Source organism: Eucyclogobius newberryi, unplaced genomic scaffold, assembly GCF_026437365.1.
Source record: "Eucyclogobius newberryi isolate DKJ021-1_F unplaced genomic scaffold, fEucNew1.0.hap1 SCAF_15, whole genome shotgun sequence".
NCBI lineage: Eukaryota > Metazoa > Chordata > Actinopteri > Gobiiformes > Gobiidae > Eucyclogobius > Eucyclogobius newberryi.
The window spans coordinates 22,847,176-22,863,557 of NW_027315779.1; the positions used below are offsets into that span (position 1 = coordinate 22,847,176).

At 40.6% G+C, this 16,382-nt stretch overlaps 1 protein-coding gene across 2 annotated transcripts in view; it reads right to left on the reverse strand.

The window, feature by feature from the left end:
- Positions 1-16,382, reverse strand: part of alcama (activated leukocyte cell adhesion molecule a) — a 106,924-nt gene that overhangs the window by 89,654 nt on the left and 888 nt on the right. The gene's annotated exons all lie outside the window — the stretch shown is intronic.

A 16,382-nucleotide genomic window follows, 5' to 3' on the forward strand; every position in this document is an offset into this window, starting at 1 on the left:
TAGGGCTTTATTTAACCAAAGTGATAGATTTAAGTGCTTTAGACATCTCATCAAGCACATTTTAAGGTTGATTTTGACACCATTCCTTTCAAAGTCTATTTCAAAGTCCACTTCCAGACCTTGGGGAGCCTGAAATGTCAAAGCCACATGCAGGAACTTACTTAATCGCTCACCAACCACATTAGTAAAAAGTAACAGTCGCCAAGTTTCCGCTAGCAGAATGTTAGAGTAACTTTATCCCCCTGTCCAGACAGATCAAGAGGCAGAGTGAGCGCGCTCCTAAACCCACAGCCCAACTGCTGCGCTGGAATATAAAGAAGCCACGGGCCATAATGTACTTACACTTGAGAGCAGACAGAGACACAAAGTCCGAGAAGTGAGAGAAAAGTCTTGGATGGAGGCGAGCCCTGGAGAGGAACCAATTCCTCAGTGGCCCTCTTTGCTTTATTAGCTGCTGTACATTTCAGCAGGAGACAGGCTGCACCTTTTGCACTGCAGCTGTGCGGGTAGTTTTATAAATGAGCACCGAAGTGTCTTTTTTCCATTCTCACACGCGCTTTGGAAAGCCATGGACTCCTGTATCAAGAATGTGTGTGTGTGCTTTCTGTCGTGCTCCGCTAGGTAAGACACAGATCGCCTGAAACAGAAATTCCACCCTGGCTTCTTATCAGTGGAAAACACGCTTGGAAAAAAAGAAGAAGCTTGTAGCAGGCTTTTGTTGATAGAGTTAAAAGCCAGGGAATGTCAGACAGTGCTTCTGCTCTCGCACATGGCTATTGAGTTAAGAGTCTGAGAGAGCGACCGGGGGAAGAGGGCAACACGCAATACCTGCTGGAGTGTGCGGAGATCAATGGTGCAGTCAAAGCTATCTGGGGATGGTCTATAGGAGATCACCCTGGTATTTCCTCAATAAGGGGTGAATGAAAGAGAAGAGGGAGAGCGCCGAGTGGTTCCCATCCAGTCCGCGGGTTAAAATTAGACTTTAATTCCCCTAGCTTCAGCGGAGAACATCAGGGGAGCAGAGGATCAGGGCCAGCTCTGACCCCACCTACTTTCACAGAGCGCTAAACTTCAGCACACAAATAGAGATGTGCAAAGGACCAGGGTTAGTTAATATTTCATGGGTTGGACCCCATGGTGAGGCTGTCAGAAGGAGCAGCAGTCTAAAGACGATTGCCATTTTGACAAAGCTATATCCCGTATGGAGGATGAATGTAAAATGATAAGGGAATGTCTTGATTTGACAGCAACATTTTTTTTTTAAAATACAATGAAAATATATAATAAAATAATAAATTGCACTTGTATAGTTGTAAAACATATTGTGCCTTCGACTCCTACATTTAGTTTAACAACATTACAATTGGTAAAGTGGCTCAGGGGATAGAAAAGGTTAAAGTGCAATCTCCACTACTCCACTACTACCCTCTGTGTCCTTGTGCAAAATGCTGAATACTACATTTCTAATAGCCTGCTCCTACGATTAACCACAGAGGTACACATCAGTTAAGAGCTATGTATGCCCGTTACAAAGACAGCTCCCATGACCTTTGGCTATTGGCTTCAGCTGTTTTAGTTGGGTCAAAAGTTCATGGCTCGAAACCCCAACCTTAAAATAACTGTCTGCATTTGAATATCTATCAAGTAAACAGCGCGGTTGTCACGGCCGAAATTTACTCAAGGCACAGATTTGTTGGCAGTTTGGCCCAGCTGTAAATTTTATAAATAATAATAATGTATTTAGTCTGCAAGGCAAGGTTTACATCATAGACGAGAGAGAAATAATGAGTGTGGAGGGCTAGAACTTATATAAACATGTCATACAGGCTTATTTTAAGATGTCTGAGTTCTGTAGCCAACTCAGTAGCTGGACTTAAACTCCAGAATAACTCTAAATGACACGAAATCCTGTCTGCCCCTCACCCTATCTTGTCTCCACAGTCCGTGTCTGTCTGCGGCTAATGATTTTTAATGCATACTCCAGCGAGCATCAGAGCTGAGTGTTGGTATATGTTGTCGACCCCTGAATCTGGGAAGAGTGGGGATTTTCAAACACTGACAGTTGCTGCAGACAATGCCATCTGTACGCTCTGCTGGGCATAGCAGGAGGAGAAAAAAACATCTCAATCCAAAAATCCAATAGTGAGAGCAGGGAAAAATGGCACACTGCCATTCAATCTCTGCAGCGATATGACAACTTGTGACATTATTAGCATTTCAGTCAGGTAGCAGGGTGTAGTGCTGTTTGGATCACAGATAATTGACCATCCCTGGCTGTGTTCTAATGAATAACATGACACTTTCAGACAGGGAGCTGTCAGGGAGCAAATCCACAAATTTGTCATGCTTTGTGTCGCCACCCGTAATATCAATTTAGCAAAATGCAAAGACAATTCTTCAAACATGTGCAAGATAAAGTATTGACAAAGGTCTTTAAGTGTAAAAATTGCATTAGTTGGTGATATAGGTTTGAATTAATGTATTTGTGTATGTTCAGATAAGATAAGATAAGATATTCCTTTATTGTCCATACAAGGGGAAATTTCATTGTTGCAATGCAGGTAGATACAGAGGAAAAGGACAAATAACTCTAGAATAACTCTTATAAACAAAACTCTTATAAACAAAACTCTTATAAACAAAAACTCCTATGGACAAAACCTCTCATTTCCTAATAAGGAATGGAGGGGGAAAATAAAGATAGAATAAAATAAAAACAGCTAGCGTAAGACAAGTAAGTTCATGTAACAAGCTAAAATAATATTACTAACAACTCCAACTGTACATTTCAACAGCTCAACAAGGAATGGGAAGAAGTGTGAACTTTTAATTAAACACCAAACGCTTTCTATTGATCTAACTACAACAAATGACACCTTTTATCTGGATTCATAATGATTTCCATAATTTCCATTATTGTAACTCAAATATTTTTTTAATATGTGTATTATAATTATAAGTGTAGAAGGTTGGGCAGCAATTGTGATCATTACAGCTAAAAAAGGATAAAAAACCTTTTTAAGTGAAAAAAGTGGTTTCTTTTAACCCTCCTCAAACATAAAATATGTCTGAGGCTAAGTCTGCATTCACTGGAACTAGTTTGATTCCAGTTTAGTCCTGATCTAGACCTGTTTTGGTCCTGTTCTAGTCCCGGTTCAGGTCCAGGTTTGGTTCCAGTTTATTGTGTGTGTAAGTGTGAACACAACCTCTAAATGCCTTATGCTTATCTGTACGGGGTCAGTTACATGCAGCAATGAACGCTTTCTTTACCCCTGAAAATCTAATAGACTTCCTTTTTACACAACACAGATCAGTTTAAATCTAGGCTATAAAAGGAATGATGTGAGCTCATAAAAGTTCACGTCTGAGTCAAAATGTTTATAGATGTAGCTATAAAGGGAGCTCAGGGGCGTTAGTTTGATTACATTGTGGTCTCGTCTGATACCTCTCGGAAGGTGAGGACCAGAGCCTGCGCTTGTCTTCTCCAGTGAAAGAGTCTGTCGGAGAAGCATGGCTGAACACGGCAGTCCATTCCTCACCTGGATGACCGCTCCATGTCAGACAACATCCTCTTTTACTCAAGTGTCCTGGAGCAAAACTAAATCAGCAGCAGATCCCCAGCCATCTGCTCTGAAGCTGACCCAAAAGACAAATAAAGGGAGAGCTTGCCTCCAGTGGGGCATAATGAAAAAGTGTTGCATTATTATTCCTACGAAGCACGAGGGGCACAGAAAGAGCTGGCAGCATGTACAACTAAAGAAACTTGCCATTTACAGTTTACATTTCAAATCCTTAACAGAAGTCGGGAAGCGGATATAACCACAGCTGAGTACGGAGATGAGTGCTGCACCTGGACTCATAAAGAGAACTGAGACAGAAAAAAGCGGGGATCAGGCATATTACATTGAAGCCACATATTCAGCAGCCAGCAGATTACACATAACACGTTTTTCTGTATTACTTCAGATTTTTTTCAGAAAGTTTTTTTTGCTTCTTTTTTTTTTGCCCGTTGCATGGCACGCAAACAAAATAATTTCATGGCCCACTCTCTGACAGCGCCGTGTGCCGATCTGGATAGCTCTGGTTCTTGAGATGGCAACGCGATGCAGAAAAATCCACGGAGAGGAGGAAGAACAACGCCCACGTTTCACTGTAGATTCAAGTGTCATATTTGAGAGAAAAAACAAACATAAGTTCAAGCCACACAACAAGAATCCTGGGTTTATTGGATTACTGTATGGACTTGGTAAACATGAGACGCCCCGAAGCCACAACACACTAATTCCTTACAAAGCTGCAATGTATGTCGCACGAGGTAAAATCGATAGTTGCATGGATGTCTCAGCAGCATCCTAATATTGTGGGTGTGTTTAGTCTTACTGCGAAAACAGCAACACGCCCTTTACTGATTAAGGTGATGACACTATTAGGCCCATGCCGCAGATCCGGTGGGCAGCATCCTCATCTGTTGTTTGTGGTCGGATGACAAGGTTGTTTTACTGTTTTTACCGGGGGACAATTCACTAAAAAGCAAACTGTCCAAAAATAAAACGCTATAAAGCAGGTCCATATTTACAAACGTCTCACTTAAATATGGTTTCAATAGCACGCTTGACAGTTCAATATTAATATGAATGACTTTTAGACACTGCTTGAAACGCTGCGGCAAAAATAACTACAAGGCCTTTGACGGAGCAAAAAGTGCTGTCAACATGAACCACTTCTCCAGTTATTATAAGCTCTGTTTAATACTCAGAGCTCAAAGTGAATGCATGCAGGCCTGCGATGTTTGCTAACAAGGCACTGGTGTGACATACCCCAGACGCCACTTGCACGCACTTGTGAAAGAGTGAATTATTCCTGGTGACTAAGCAAATTGGCATTTTGGTACTATTTGGCCAGAAACCCTTAACAAGATTTACATCCTGCATAAAGATATGGTCGGCCTCATCACACCTCACAAATCAAGACATTTTCATTCGCTTCTCTTCATATTCATTTTAAAGTGACATATTTCAGTGATTTTTACCCTGCAAAATTGTATTAGTGCGACATCGCGGCCACTGAATAAACTTCTGCAGAAACACATGGGAGCACAGGACTTGTTGCTACTGAAAGTCAAGCCTTCAGGTGCGCACTATAGTTAAGCACTGAGCAATTAGCAGAGACAAGGTCTTTGTTTTGTATTGTTTATTCATCTTTTTTGCTTTGAGTTTCTTCTCCTTTCAACATTTTCTGCTATGTTTCTTTAGGATGCACACAACTACTGTGTCTAGGGGCCGATACAGGTATTGAACAATGCCGCTGATCCAAAAATAATTTACTTCATAAATTGATTGTAATTAGACTAATTAATGGCCTTGAACAGTGTTTGAACTTTTATTCATACAAAAATGTTCTATAGTTAGTTTTTGATCAGTTTTGTCATATGTTATTTTTGAAAGACAAACGTTTTTATCAATATTGAATATCGGCACGCAGCAGATATCAGTAGCCAGGTATCTGATGTGACAAAGCTAGTTTGGTGTATTCATAAATGTGTCATCTGTGATCAGAGGGAAAAGGAGGGTGTCTCTCTTCAAATACCCTGATTAAGACTTTAATGCTTGATAAATACAGATCTTAATGTTCCGGAGCATAGTAATGGCACACTTCAAAGCTCCGAGTCTTGGCTAATCCCCTAAACTGTATTCATTTGAAACTCCTGCAGATTGTGAGAACACAAGGCTGAGACGTGGTGTAACCCAAGCAGCCTGACAGCGCTGCAGATCCACAACTAATGTCATATGTGAGGCATTCATCACACCTCCAGCAGCTCCACAGCACAGAGGAAGCTGTCAGCTTTAGAACCCAAAGCCAGGCTAGCGTGGGGCTGCATGAGGTTTAGGATTACCAACAGAAACAGCATGCTGGGGATAACAGTAAAACACTCCGAGAAACAAGTTCAGATGAAGAGATGAGAATAAACAGCAGTCATGTGGTATGACCTCCAGCTTGACTTAGAAGATTCTATAACCTACAGAACTTCATAAATCTATACACTTTACATTTCAGTTGAGATGAATCGTAATGAAAATTAATGAAGGGCTCTTGCTTCTATGCAACAAAGTCTCACTTGATGGTTTTTTAAAAGAAGAAAAGCAATAACAATTTTGTGAGTTTACATGTGATATTCTAATAACACAGAATCCTGCTCAAACGAGACTGATAATCTGCCTGAAGCAGTCTGAGCACAGAAGAAGAATTCACAGCCTAAAAGAACACATTTTTTTCTAAACTAAGTCACACTCACAGAGTCCTGACACTTCCAAATGAAGCACAAAACCTAAATAAAACAAATATGCATTTCTGATATTCCTCCTCTGTCCAAGGTCGTGCTTTAAGTGGCTCCTACTTAACATTCTCAACATACTACTGATCCTTTATTTATGTATTTATTTTATTTATTATGGACGAACCAGATGCAATGTTTTAAGTGTTATAGCAGAATATGCTCATTTTAAACACCTGTCCATAGGGCCAATTTAGAGTTGCCAATTTGACCTCACACATGTATGTGTTTGGCCGGTGGGAGGAAGCCTACATAGATCCTATATAGTTATGCTCAGGGTAAATATTCAGTTTTCTACATAAGATACTTTATCCCAAGCATATCTGAAAAGTTTGAAAAATGTATCAAAGGAGGTGGTGAAAAATGTATGCAAATTAAATGCAAACATTATTCAAAGGTATTTTAAAAACTGTAAGCTTCCACTGCATTGGTCCTACACCACACAATGACATAACAGAGAAAGACTTGGACTTGAAACATCTCTTTTAGTTTACTATTTTAAGTGGACAAGTAAAATTGACTTTAATGTGCTTATGACAATGTTAGAACAGTGCTACCCCACACAGAGTTGTATTTTGACTGGTTAGATACACTTATTTAAAACATTCTGACGTCAATGGACCAGTTTCTATTGTTAAGTCATTGTAGATAAATATCACTGTTTACATTGAACACAATGTAAAACAATGATCAATATATGTTTTATTTATGATAAAATAATAAAATACAAGCATAATATGTATTATTTGGTATAATCAAAGTCATAGTAGGATTGCTTTTGCTACAAGGTTGGTTGAAAAGGGCAGATTTCATATTTAACTGTGCCAAGAAAGTGAAAGGGCCAAATAAATATTAAATTAAATGAAGTTACATTCGAATACAAATGCTGCTATTGTTAATGCAACATGTTCTATCAACTGTGAAGGTGTGAGAATGAGGAAACACTTTGCCAACCACTCCACACATTAAGGTGTTTTCATCATTCTACGCTTAAGCAAACACAAACTCCATTTAGGTCATTGTCGTTGTTACAGCTATAGGGATACAGTACAGTGCCTTTCAATTTGCTCTCCTTGACCCACTTGCTGTCTGCTTTGCTGCTTTCTTTTATCTTTGTGTAAATTTCTGCCTTCTCGAAAAATTTGTCGAGCAATTGCGTTCACAAGCAGACCACAGAGAAAACACGCTCTTTTTGCCATCAACAGGCTCCTTAATACACATTCCTGAGCTAATTAGTCGACGTTGCGATTCCACAGCCGTTCCCAGTAGCAACTCTACAGCCCCAAAACCGAAAGTATCCCGTAATAAAGCAAAATTATTCATCAATGGTAGCTCTTAATTAAAAACATCCAAAGTAGTGTTGTAAGCTGTCAGTCACTTTGCTAAACTCCCGAATTCGCGACTGTTCGCAACAAGCCCATTATCTGACACAGAATGTAAGTGCAGCCGACATAGAAGGTGGCAGGCACTTTGCTCAGGAGAGGCTTAACACAAACATGGTGATCTGCAACTGTAGTGCTTTCATCAGGCATTAGCAACCTTCGGGGGTAAAACGCCAGATGAATGCGTGCTTTGTGAAACCACTGAGACGGGCCAATTAAAAAGTAGCAAACATGACCCATTTTAAGTGTCTCCTACAATGGCCCTACAAGTATATCATCCAGGCTTTAGTCAGTGTTCTGAAGACTCTCCCACTGCGTTCCCACTGTACAGCACTGTGTAGAGAAGCAGCACGGAGCCCTCTGTCCCGCGGCCATGTATGTACCCTACCTACGTTCTGTATGTCTGCGTATAACATGATCCAAATGCTTTTGAGATGCGCACGGCTCATCCCTACTGATAAGCCGTGTGTTCCGAAGCTCTCAGGCTCTCGGGCAGTATGCTGATGCAAACAATTATGGAGGTTAAACGTCATACATAATCGAGTTTCATAGCATTAACTATATCGGCATGTTCTGCTGCATCATGTTGTACAAAGACGAGACACATGAAGAGGTCGGACTGTCAAAACTCTTGCTCAGAAAGCTAACTGCCCCTGAAAGATTGTCATTCAAGGTGTCTTTTGAAATGCCACCATAGTTTTTCTTGATGGTATGGATTCCAAGGGCGAGCTCTCGTATGCCTGTAATGCATTCGCTTGCATAACTTCAGTTTTAGTGCCACACCACATCGCTGACCTGTACCTCTGAGGAATGAGGGTCAAACAACGAGTCACATGCCTGAGTCTCCGATGTCCACTGGGCTCGTGTTCATAAAACTGAACACGGGTGGTAAAAAATGACCACACGACTGAGCGCTTGCACGGTTTATCTACACGTGTGTGTCTTTATTACATTTGTCTAGATCTAATCCCAGATATTTTGCCCGCAGGAATTGAAGTGGAGTTTTATACATGGATTTACAATTAATTATTTTCAAGTTTCTCTGGTGCACAAGTCTCTGGTGGTAAACGTTCAGATGATAAATTGACAGTGATTCAAGAGGAGGGTACACTTTCTGTCCCAAGGCCTTCTCTGGGAACACTGTCGATAGTCCCGAACTCAATTTTATTATGATGGCATTAGTCTCAAGCCGTGGCATTGATGCTCTGTCAAAAGGGAGCACATTCTGGCATGTCAAGCAAATCTAAATGGGCATGGCTCTGAAATCTGAGGGTGTTTTATTCATTTTCGTTGCGGGAATCCAATCAGTGAATCATCAATACTCGTACGAAAAAAAATGTGCAGACTGAAGAGGTATCCCTATTTTGCTGGTAATCAAACGCAGCATAAAGCAGGTATTGTGTCCATTATTAGCCCATCGTTCATCTCTCTAATGTCCGCTGGATAAATTGCTTGTTAAATGGTGTATGACCGAACGACCTGGCTATCCTATCCTAATAGCTACATCCTGGTGGCCTATTCACTGTAGTAATTGGATGCTTTGGAGATCAGTGCTAATCCTGAGACTAGCATAGCATTTTTTGTCTAGTCGAAGATTGGTCCTGAACATGGCCAACGCGCAGATATCTTCATTCTACGCAAAGGTGTCCAAGTTAATTTCCCCATGAGGTGTACAATATGAGCTCTGCAGCCAGCAGCGCTCTGACATATCAAATCTCCAGGGAGGCCACAGGCTGCTGCTGGTTGATGGCTTTTTCCTGCAGACCTCTCCAGCTCAATGCCAATGGGATTTTCTTTCTTCTCTGCTTCCTTTCGGGGGCCACTCTCGGCAACATCCGGCAAATTGACATCCAAGATCCAAGGCGGCAAGAAAGACGACTGTTTGTTGGGATTTTGCGACCGGTTTGCATTTCCTTTCATGGTTATTGATTTGTGGGTTTGGAGGGGTGGGGGATAAGAGGCTCCTTTCAAATATTTTGTTCAGAAATCCCTCCAGTGGAAATCTTGGTTAATTAATTGTCGGGTTAAAGGTCCTATTCAGTGTAAGTCTCCAAAAGAAAGCAGACAAGATAATTTTGCTCATTTTAGAAAGAAAAAAGGCAGAATTAACCCATTGATAAGTGGGTTTGTTCTCAATGTTGGCCAATAAAGCAGTTTCTTTATCTCCATATTGGGTTACTCCACTAGTTTTGGCTAATGCATTCAGGGACTACAAAGTGAAAAACGCATAGCAAAGACATTTTTTCTGTCTTTTATTTGATGCTTATTTAACAAAGCTTCTCAGTAACCCTCTCAGAGCTGCTTGGTTGGTGCTTGCGGGTAGAAATAACCATCTTATCTTCATAAATAATAGCCTTTCCACCCAGCTTGAAAATGCTCATTGCAGATGTAATGCTACCATTTGGGATTCTAATCAAACCAAAATGTTTTTCTCTGCGCAAACATTAAAAGGAATATTTGAAACAGCTCGTTCTTGGCCTTATTCTAAACTGAAAAGTAGCATATTGTATTAAAATTGAATTTCAATTTGCATGTAAGAAGGGAATCCTCTGGGAAAAGGAATGAAATTCCCCCTGAGTCCTAAGCCTAATAGCAGGTCCAATCTCATTTTCTGGCTGATTAAAATGCACGTAAACATCTCAAATTGTGCAGTAGTGATTTGAATTTCTTGCAAATAGGACATATGGACTGAGCATGTAAGTTTTCTTTTAACAAAAGTCTATATTTATATTTTTCAGGTCAAGAGGACAAAGGTATATTGTATGAGGTCCTATAATGACATTATTGTTAGTTTAAATATATAATAATACCAAAGTTTGTATATCTATCAGCATAATATACCTCCTTTTTAGATACTACTTCAGGAAAACAAGACAACGTGCACATGCATGAGGGATGAGTCTGAGTGGAGGACTGGAGACTTAAATTCTCTCCTGTGTGGGTAAACCTAGTCAAACAAATGAATTTAACTGGCTTTATCCAGCTATTACTAACGACTGACTTGGCTTAAGAGTTACAGGCATCAACAAAGATGGCAGGATTTCCAGAAAGTAGCAAAAAACTTGGTGCAGACACATGTTTCCTTTTACTGTCATAGCGTTTCAGAGTAAAGCATTTTTATGACTTTGTCTTGCTATCAGCGCGGCCTCACCTCCTTTTACCTGTGAATAGATGTGAACAGCCCCCTGTAGCTCACTGCCTCCCTGTCACTATCTATTCTTGTCAGGTGACACTTCTTAATAGATAATCTAATAACTCCCCTGTAACCCGCTCTTTTAAAAGCTGCAATGAAGGGCACAGCGAAGAAAACCGCCACTAACTTCTGAGAGGAAAAACGTTGCCCCATGAATGGAATATCAATCTCTTTCTATTGACTTGAAAACACAGGCAATGCATAAGAGCGTCCCCAGATTAAATTCACACCACATTGCTGGAGTCTTTTTTCCCGTCACCGACTGAGTCAATAAATCAGAATGCAGACGGATGATAACGCTACTTATTTACCTGCTTTCATTCACTGCCGACTCATTCCGTCAGCATTTCCCCATTGACTTTTTCTTCTTGGCAAACGGTGAAGTCTATCGAATTTTAATTTTCCTGTGTGTTGAACAAACCTGCAGCCCTGCCGTTGAGATTATGAGCAAACACAGCAGTTAACTTGTGTTGGTACGGTCACACATTCAGTACCTGTCGAAGGGCTTTCTGTGCATGACATCATTACGGCGAGGAAGCAGCCAAGCCGCTTCACAACTTGGGCAAAGTGGAGTGATACTAGTGAGTCATGTGAGTGTTCAGCATCAGTTTTCACCGGGCTTTCCCATTCCTGCGTTTACTTTCACTTTCTTCTTCAAGCCCGCTGGGGAGTGAGTGTCGGTTGTCCACTACAAAGTGAGTGTCCCTCTCTTCGACTGGGCCCCCGGCATTAGACACACTTCTAATCTTGACAAAGGAGACTGCCGCAGCTAATTCCCGTTGAGCAAATCATATGTTCCCAAGATGGCCACAGCATTTGCATTTTCCCTGTTGCGCTGTGCATTTGTGAATGGGGTATTACCTGTTTTACTGGGGAGTCTGGGCCAAAACACCGTCTCATAAACACTAAGCGGGCTCCATTTATCTAAATTAAATTGTGGCGACAGGTTTCCTTTCGTCCCTTTGTCATAAAGCATATTAGCGCACTCAGGTTTGGCAAACGCCCCAGTGCTGAGCAGCCTGTTCACCTGCCTTAGCAGACGGTATATCTTCTGGCTGCTAAACATCCTTAAGATTTTTTCCAGTGGCTTTCCATGGACGCAGCATTTGTGTCCTTCTTTATATCAAGACTGAGGCAGGCTTTTAATACACAGAAAAGCTTTCAAAAGGTATTAAAGTTAAGTTTTTTCGCTGCAGAGTGTTCCTCGGGTCAGGGTTTCTCATTTACAAAACCTCCTTGGGATTCAGCCCAACTGAGTGAACCTGTGATGTCGCTAGATGCAGCAAAGCCTAATATAATTTCCCAGCATCGAGGAGGACACATTATTAAAGATTTCATCTACCGTACTTGCTGTGCTTCGGGGATATCTATTGGACAGTATGTTTGCATATATACTCAAGAATGAGGGGAAACAAGTGAATTAATTAACCAGTGCCACACAGAGGCTGTCAAGGCTGCTGACTGAACTGTTAATCCAACTCAGGCCTCCAGGAGGGAAGTCTTTAATCATGAACGTGAAAGCACTATATAGCAGACTTATTTCAAAGGCAACATGCAGCATTAGAGGCTACAAATATGAGAAGATGGGCTGATTTGTGATCTTATCATTATGCAGTGTGTTGTGTGCTGATGAATTACTGTACAGTGGCTTTATGGGGTGCAGTGGGGACACTGTGGACTTTAGTGAGGAGCTCAAAACCCAAGGTTGATTGTAGTAAAGACAAGACATTGCAATGGAAGAATGACTTGTTCTCTGCAGAGACTCACTCCAGAGAGAAACAGCAATAATGCAGCAATAAAACAAAAAAAATAAAAATTCTAGAATAAAAAATGGCATTGTATACCTGTAGATATTACATTGTGTAAACCGGATTAAGGATTGTTAATGTCCTGTCATTTATTCACTAGTCTTGCTAGCTTGAATCATGAAAGTACATCAGAAGCTTAATTATTTCAAAATAATGTAATCTCTTGGGAATTGTCATTATTTGCAGCTCAAATAAAACACCGTCAACTTGAACCCTCTTTACGTGACCGAGGTGAATCATGGGAGGTTTACAGGACAAGCCTGTGCGGGAAGGGGGAGGGGGTAACAAAACTCTGTGAACAGCGGATCAAACCAGAACCATCTGACAGAAAGATTTAAATGGTGCTTCAAACGGACTGTGACCTTTCATAAATCGAGCTACTGGGGTTACGCGGATATAAAGCTGACCCCCCCAACAGCCCCTTCTTTTGACACACAAATATTTCAATATCACCTTCATTCTTTGGCCTTTACCTTTGCAAATCCCCACCGAGGTATTTCCCCTGCAGAAAAGTGACTGCATGTCAGGGCAGAGGTAGACGCCGTTTCATGCTGCCTCGGCCCCCAGAGCTAAAGAAAGTGCATACCACTCCCATCTAGTCTGGATTACCTGCTTGGATAGTTTTAGGCTATGGTTCATTTACCTCAAAGTGGAAGTGTCTTGATTTAATCAATTTTATAATTGCTCATGATTATGTATGTCATAATCGACCTTAACCTTAGAGCCCAAAGTAGGGCCACGAGCACCTCATCGAGGGCTGCACAATGAGGAAAATACAATACATTTCATTTGAGAATGGACCCCAGATTACTTTATACTGAAGAAGGTGGGCCATGAGGTCAAAAAGGTTAAGAACTCCTGCAATAGATTACATTTTAGAATGCTGGAAGTATAATCATACAATAGTAAATGTTTTATAATCATATAATAGTAAATGTTTTTTTCTAAAATTGAGTCCAGATGACTAGAACTGAACCTTTCTCTACAATGGAACACTCCTGGACGAAAGAGGGTTTACACCGAAGAGTAAATAGAGCTGCAAATATTATTTGATTAATTGTGACTAGTCGACTAAAACACATAATTGTAGTTGTAGTTTAATAATAGCAAGCGTTATCTAAACTATACACACATTACTAACTCAAAATGTATTAAAAACTTCAGAGTTTTGTCAAAGATTCCCTACATCTAGAAGACTTCAGTCACAATATTTCAACCTATTTAGGTTGATAATGTATTTAAAAAGTCTCAATATATAATAGAAATAATTGTTAGTCTGGACTAAGTTAAGCATTCTTGAGCTTAGGTCTATTTCAAAGCGCATGTGTGTGGAATGTAATTACAGTCTGGCTGCTATAAATCATAATCTACACTCAAATGGGATCAAAGCTCCACACCAAAGGGCCAGGTAGAGTAAAGGAGCCGGGGCCTGGGAGAGCAGCGCTGTGATGGGAATAGTTAACAGGGGAAATGTACTGTCCGATCAAATCAAGAGATGAGTGGAGTGTTTTCATCTGGAATCTGGTACTAACTAGCTGCTCGTTAAAGTTCAATTACAATCATTTGAATTATTGATAAGAGCACATTAAGCAGGGCTAGTAGGTGTGTCATGGTTCTTATGGGGTTAAAATTGTGGGTCTTTGTTGAAGTATTTACAGTATTAGTCAATGTATTTTTATGGCTTTTTAGTTTGACATTTCAAATGACATGCTCTTAGGGGCTGGAACGATTAATCGACTAATTTTGACTAGTTGACTATAAGGGATCATCATAGTCGTATTTTGATTGTTGTTATCTGGACAGAACAAACTCTAAAACACATACAAAAATACCCTATATAACCAAGAAAAGTAAATATTGACTTCACACTTCAGTTGCCATATTTCAACTTTAATTTGGTTGATAATGTATTTAAAAAGTGTACAACAGCAAATAATTGCTGACTAGTCAACTAATGAAATACTGGTTAAAGTCCATTGGGTTAAAGGTTCAGCAATTGAATATTAAAAATATATATATATAATATAATATAACATGCCATCAATTACAAATGTAGATGGTGATTATTTAACAAAATTGTATTCAAAGTGTAATAGAGAATATATTTAGAATATTGCAGATCGCAATAATGAGTTTACATAAAATGAAAATGAAAGTGAAATATGACCCAGAGCGGTCTCATGATAGAAGTAGATCCTCAAAGACTTGGAAGCTAAACATGGCCTGTAAAAATCCTGCCTCAAATCCGTGTCACTTTCCGTTCCACTTACTTTCAGTTATCCATTTTGTTCTGCCACTTAATGCCTCTTTAAAGCAGAACTTGAGCTGCTCGTTTTTTGACCTGCCATTCATTATAAGGAACATGAAATAACATTTGACAGCAATGGCTCACTCAATCTGCTTCTAATCAAACTGTGATGTTGTGTGAGCAGCACATAGGTGGCTCATGTCTCAGGCTTGGGGAACATAAAGATGTTGTGTTTGAGGGGAAGACAAAGAGGTTTGATGGGAGTCCCACATGTCTGAACTTGCTTAAGTGGCTCTGGACATTACACTGAGCTACTTCAAGAGACACAATGAAAAACTTGCCTAGGCGCACATCATATCCAGGAACAAATCATTACAGAAAATGGAGAAATGGCTGTTGATGTAAAATGTCCCACCTTAGTCTAAGTCCTGATGGCACCACTGTGAACCAATCTGAATTATGTTAAGTGCCTTTAATTGTACTGAGCTCCAGACATTCTGCGAAAGCCTTTCTTCAAATGTCATTCTCACTAATGACAACTTTGTCTAACAGTATTTACTATTCACCTCTGTCTTTTTTAACAGTCCATTTGTGCTATATCCCTCACATCTGCACTGGCAGCTTACCACGCTAAAGTCACCCTGAAAAGCCTCCTGTGGCTTCAGACTTCTAAGTTTCAAACTGGCTTTGAAAGTCCTCAGTCTTTGATGTGTGGAATGCTACAGATCAAGCTGGAAACTGACTTGGGCTGCTATCTGTCCCACTGCTATCTGTCATTATGTTCAGGATAAATATGGATTTCATCATGAATGAAATGTGACCATAGAAGGAAAAAAGTGTTCCCTTTTTGCCTGAGTGAAGTCAGTGGAGCCGAGCCGGACCAGATAGCATCAAGTGATGGAGATGAAGCCCCTGGCCGTGTTCGTCTAAACCACCAATCACCCCCACGCTCCGCCCAGCGCCCCACACACACACACACACACACACACACACACACACAGAGGCAGTGGCCAGACAGGCTGCCTGCCCTCCAGCCGCCTGACAAAGAGCAGCTCTGTGAATGCCAAGAGATGGTCACTGACACAAACACAACTCAAGAGATAAGGGTAGTGAGAAAAAAACATTTATTCTCACTTATCCTGTGTAAGTGACACGAGCCGCTGTCACAGTGCCAGCCCTGGTCATAGTTTGAGACGCTTTTAGGATCACTCCCCTGTTTTTTGCACCACGAAAAGACATTTGTTATCAGCCTTTGAAATTAGACAGGGCTGAGGGCTGAGGGCTAAGTCCTAAAATAGGAATTACACAGCCCCAGGGGCTTTGAATATGGTTTCCATACACACTGCTTTGAGAATGATCATTCACATTACACACATACCATTCTATTCTTATTAGTTGTGTGGGAAAAGATTAGTGCACC